This window comes from Haliotis rubra, unplaced genomic scaffold (genome assembly GCF_003918875.1).
Source record: "Haliotis rubra isolate DU_JTF1 unplaced genomic scaffold, ASM391887v1 Scf59, whole genome shotgun sequence".
Classification (NCBI taxonomy): Eukaryota; Metazoa; Mollusca; class Gastropoda; order Lepetellida; family Haliotidae; genus Haliotis; species Haliotis rubra.
Window position 1 is genome coordinate 114,675 of NW_025767290.1, and position 6,545 is coordinate 121,219.

Genomic DNA, 6,545 nt, shown 5'->3' on the forward strand with positions numbered 1-6,545 from the left:
AACGCTAAGCGCTCTTCAACCCCCCGTTGTGGACCCGGGGGTATATTTGGTCCACCAACCCGTTTGCCGTGGGTTGCGCCCCTGTGTCGGTGGAGGACGGAGTTCTGGTGGTAGAGGGCAATAGGATCCTGGAACCGTGTTCCTTTAGCCCAACACACCACTTTGCCCTTACTTCACCTAGACGGGTGGTAGAACTGGCCCGGTTCTACCAATCGGCTGGTCAAGCCAAGCACTGTGCATGGTGAATATTTTTTTGCACATTTTAGTCATATTTGGGTGTTGGCTTTTTCAATTTCCAATTTACAAATTATCAATATATTACAATGCCTAGAGTCCTGTGCCAGAAGGAGGTGGCTCATTGGCCAATCTGGTGATGTTGACCTCCAAATTCAGTATGTGTCCAATTTCTTGTCATGTGCAAGAACCAGCCTGATATTTAATTGGTATACAAATATAGCTATTTGTGTCATACTCGCTGGAGTATAACATCCCTGTATCCCTGGTGTCGGCATCTTGGAGATTCGGTGCTATTTGACATCGTCCTTGTTGACACTCCATGGTGGGTGGGGAACAGGGGTGCTGAATCTTTTTTCCTTTCATTATGTCAACCCAACAAACTGGTTCAAATCGCAATGAAAAAAAGTGACGATTAGACGAACTAGATCGTTCAAATGAAACAAATCCTTCAAACGTTGATTCATGGCCTCGGTTTCTTGTGATTGAAGCTACAGACTTTCTGCCGATCAAATTAAAAACCGTTTGCCATTTCCAAGGCTATTTCCGGAATTTGTGGAGAGGTGCAAAATGTTACCCGTCTCCGTAGTGGATCGCTTCTTGTGGAGTGTGCACGGAGACAGCAATCTCTCAATTTGTTGTCAGTCAAGATTTTTGCCAATATCGAGGTTGCTGTGTCCGTGCACAGAACGTTAAACTCTTGCCGAGGTATCATACGAGACAGGGCTCGTTGTCTCTATAATATGTCAGAAGAGGACATAGCTGCAGAGCTTGAAAATCAAGGTGTCACGGCGGTAAAACGTTTCACTTTTAAGAAAGAGGGCATCATCACTAAAACGAACACCTATATGGTGACCTTTTCTCGATCTTCCCTTCCAAAATCTATTAAAGCAGGTTATTTTAACATCGGAGTGGATGTGTATGTCCCCAATCCGCTCCGATGTTACAAATGTCAACATTTCGGTCATGGATCTCAGTCATGTGGAAACTCTGTCTTGTGTCACCGTTGTGGTGACAACCATGAGAATACCACTGACTGTCAGAAGGATTATAAATGTGTCAACTGTAACGGTCCACATTCTGCGTCATCCAAGTCCTGCCCTGTCTATCAAAGGGAGTCACAAATCATGAAAATTTCAACTGAAAAACACATCTCGTACTTTGATGCCAAAAAACTATGGAGTCATCATTCCACAGCTCCGTCAACTGTCACATACTCTGCTGCTGTCACTCGTTCTGCAGAAATGTCCTCTACTCCATGTCAGACTGACTTGACTTGGGTCAAGTCAGCTCAACCTATTTCTTCAACTTCAGCCCCGAAACCAACTACAACAGTCACTCAATCTTCGTCTAGTTCTCAGACAGATGAAACTGATCCCGAGACACCATCAAAACCAGCGAGCAATCATTACAAAAAGAAGAAAGGAAAGCAATTAACAAGAGACAAACTACATACTGTCCCTTCACCTTCAGAGGTTCCAACACAGAACACATTCGGGCCTCTTGATATGGAGATTACACTGTCCTCAAAGGACAAGAGGAGAAATAGTTCCTCCTCACATTCCCGTGAACGATCGCTAATTGAGCCACCATGACTCAATTGTCGACCTTAATGCAATGGAACTGCAGAGGACTTTAAAGAGATACAATTATTAATACAAAAGTTTAAACCTTCAGCATTATGTCTACAAGAGACATATTTAAAAAATACAGATAACTTTAATTTAAGACAGTATAGTGATTATCACTCTTTTTCACCTCCGGGAGATAAAGCAACAGGAGGTGCATCCATTTTGGTACGACAGGGTATAATACATAGCCCTGTCCCTCTTAATACCAATCTCCAAACTGTAGCTGTTCGTATTACACTGCACATGGCACTCACGTTGTGTAGCTTGTATATCCCCCCGTCTTCTGATATTCGACTGTCGGATCTGAAGAATCTATATGATCAGCTTCCGAAGCCATGTCTCATCATGGGCGATCTGAACGGTCACAACCCGCTTTGGGGAAGTGACCATACTAATACTAAAGGTAAAACCCTTGAGGAATTTATTTCCGATAATCATCTATGTATATATAACGATGATTCTCCCACTTATCTACATCCAGCTACGGGAATATATTCTGGATCTGTCAATTGCCGACTCCAGCTTGTATAATGAATTTGAATGGGTGGTCCATCATGACCTATGTGGGAGTGATCACTTCCCCACCATTCTCAAAACAGTCAGCCCTGGTGATGATCCACCTTTATCGAGAAGGAACTTTGTCAGGGCTGACTGGTCATTATATGAGACTCTGTGTGCTGAACACTTAACTCATGATCGTTTTATGAACAGTGAAGATCCTATTCAGTCGTTTTCTGATATCCTTGATGACATTGCTGACAGAACAATTCATCAGTCCACTGCAGTTCCACATATTCGTAAACAATGGTTCAATAACGAATGTAAACAGGCCGGAAAGTGTAGGAAGAAAGCAGAAAAATATTTTCGCCGACATCCTACTGTCCATAATTTAGATAAAGTTCAAATTTTAAATGCCAAGGCGCGACGCGCTTTTAAACAGAATAAGCGTCAGTCTTGGCGAAACTATGTTTCCAAAATAAATTCACGCACACCAATTTCAAAGGTGTGGAACATGATACAAAGAATAAAGGGCAAAGGTTCCAAATCTACCGTTCACCATTTAAAGGATGATGATAATTTGTTAACTGACAAGGCTGACATTGCCAATACGCTTGGTGAAACTCTCGCCAAACATTCGTCTTCATCCAATTATGTCCCTGAGTTTCAGAAACAACAGGAGAAGAAAAAAATTAATTTTACCTAAGACAATGGAGAAGAATGAATTATTTTCAATGCATGAGTTACGTACTGCCCTTGAGCAAGCTCATGATACAGCAACAGGAGCTGATAATATACACTATCAGCTCTTGAAACATTTACCTGAATCATGTTTAGAAACACTTCTAAATAATTTTGATACACATGGACTTCAGGGAATTTTCCAACTTCGTGGCGTAAAGCCATAGTAGTCCCTATACCAAAGCCTGGCCGGGATCATACTGATCCGTCTAATTACAGACCAATCTCTTTAACGAGTTGCGTCTGTAAAACCATGGAACGAATAGTAAATAATAGATTAACATGGTATCTTGAAACCAATAACCTCTAATAAATATTCAATGTGGTTTCCAGGAAAATCGTAGTACCATTGATCATTTGGTACGTTTAGAATCCTTTGTTAAAATGCTATAATAAATAAACAACATGCTGTATCGATATTCTTTGATCTCGAGAAAGCGTACGATACCACCTGGAAGCATGGCATTTCAAAAGGATTTACATGATTTTGGTTTAAGGGGTCGTTTACCTCTTTTATATCACAGTCTTAACAGACAGACAATTTCAAGTCCGAGTGGGTTCAACCCTGTCTGACCATTATAATCAGGATCAGGGTGTCCCACAAGGCAATATTTTGTCTGTAACATTGTTTAGTATTAAGACCAACAGTTTATCCAAGGTTTTAAAATGATTCAATTGATGGATCACTTTTTGTGGATGATTTTAACATTTCTTGTCGCGATAAGAATATGCATACTATTGAACGGCAACTACAGTTGTGTTTAAACAAAATAAATAAATGGTGTCTTGAAAACGGCTTTAAATTTTCGAAATCAAAAACTAATTGTATACATTTCTGCCGTAAATATTAACCGCATAAAGACCCAGAACTGTTTTTAAACAACACTCCCATCAAGGTTGTAAAAGAAGCCAAGTTCTTGGGTCTGATTTTCGCCCCCATTTAGCTTTTCTTCCGCATATCAAATCCCTTAAAACTAAATGCCTGAAGGCACTCGATTTATTGAAAGTCATTTCTAATTCAAAATGGGGAGGGGACCATACTACCTTCCTACACCTATATAGATCACTGGTCCGCTCGAAACTTGATTATGGCTCCATTGTATATGGTGGAGCCTGCAAAAGCAACCTAAAACTACTTGATTCTGTCCACCACCAAGGCCTAATACTTTGTCTTGGGTCTTTTAGAACCTCTCCTACTGATAGTCTTCATGTTGAGGCTGATAAGCCATCCCTTAACCAACGCCGTATAAAAGTATCATTACAGTATATTACCAAACTATATTCTAACGAGTCTAATCCTGCATTTAACTGCATCTTCAATCCTCTTTATGAGGATTTGTACAACAAGAAATCTTCTCTTGTTCCGCCTCTTGGGCTCAGGATTAAGCCATTCATTACTGCTGCCGGCATTGAGCTGGAAAATATATCTCCTTCCCGTCTTCTTTCTCCTCCTTGGCAAATGGTTAGGCCACAGGTCGACCTCACACTGACTAAGTTTAAGAAAGCAGAAACTAATGAATTACAATATAAACAAGAATATACTCAATTAAAAAGTAAATATAATACATAAAAATCCTTATTTACAGATGGGTCCAAGGATGGTGGCGCGGTTGCTTGTGCCACTGTCCTTGGGTCCAAAACAGTATCTTCCAGATTACCCAATGGCAGTTCAATTTTCACAGCAGAAGCAAACGTAATACTAACAGCTCTTAGATATATTAATAAACACCGTGAAATATAAACAATATATCATCTTTTCCGATTCTCTTTCGTGTCTTCCAGGGCTACCCAGCCACGTTGGCATTTCTGGGAACACAATGGCTGATCTTGCTGCTAAGGCAGCACTCAACAAATCTGTGACACCACTTCTTATTCCATACTCTGATTACAAAGCTAGCATTAGAACTTACATCCGTGATCTGATGCAGAAGAAGTGGGACACCCAAGTAGGTATTAATAAATAACATGCAATAAAACCCTACATTGGTTACAGCTACTTGGGTTGTCAGTCCAGATTTGGGGAGGTCATCATACGACGATGTCCTATTGGCCACACAAGATATACTCATGAGTACCTATTAAAAGGTAAGGATCCTCCGTTTTGTATCCCTTGTGATGAAAGAATCACGGCCAAGCATGTCCTGCTTGACTGTGTTGAATATTCCATCACAAGGGATATCTATTCCAAATCCCAAACGATGAAAGATCTTTTTAGTACTATAAGTTCTCATTTAATTATTGCATTTTTTTTAAAAATGGACTTGTCAACTGATTTGCAAATAGATACATATTATATAATTGGTAGTTTAGATTAGTAACTGAGATTGTAAGTGGCTGTACCCTCAAAGGGGGTTGAAGTAGCTTAAAATTATTGTCCTCCTGAGAGGGTACGTAAGTCCCAAAACTTTCAAAGTTAACGTTTTGTTTACCCGATTTTTAAACGTAGTATATTTGTTCATTTAAATTTTGGCTAAACTTGTCCTACAATCGCCAGCTGCTGAAGGGATGGTGTAAATCCAACTAGGGTCCATGCAGGTAGCAAAAGTACTGTAAGTCCCCATGGTCCCTAGTATGGTGATCTACCTTCCGTCGTTAGCAATCTACAGCTTGTTTTTATATTGTATTGTCATTGCTCGTTCCAATATTTTAGATTTAATTGCTAGTTTTAAATGGATATCTGTGATGCACTAGTAGTTTTACTCTTCTGCGTCAACAGGTTTTTAATTTCTAACTTTATTCATCTTTAATATAATATTAAAATGTTCTCGTCACGATATGGCTGAAATATTGCCGATGTGACGATAAATATTAACTCACTCACTCACTCCTAGTATGGTGATCTACCTTCAGTTGTTGGCGATCTATAGCCCGTTTTTATATTGTACTGTCTTCGTAAATGAAATAGTTTTACATGTTCATGCTAGTTTTTAGACTCCATCTGTGATACTCAAGTTATTTTACAGTCCTTCGATGACTGATTATTTAGCTACTCAACATTCAAGTATGTGTTTGATCCCCTGCATATATATATATATATATATATTGTTAAAAATCTTAATATAGAACTTGGCAGTGAGTAAAACCACAGGAAGACCTTACACTGACTAACTTTAAGAAATCAGAAACAAAATCACTAACAGTATAAACAAGAATTTAATCAATTAAAAAGTAAATATAATACATACAAAAAAAATTAGAGATGGATCCAAGTTGCTCGTGTCATTGTCATTGGACCCACAATAATATGATTAAATTACATAGTAATCTTGCTATTGGAGTGAGTGAGTTTCGATTTAACGACACATCGGCAGTATTTCACCCATATCGTGACGAGGAAAAGAAATATCACACACACACACACACATATATGTGTATATATATATATATGTGTGTGTGTGTGTGTGTGTGTATGTTTATTTATTAAAAGGTGAGAATCATCCG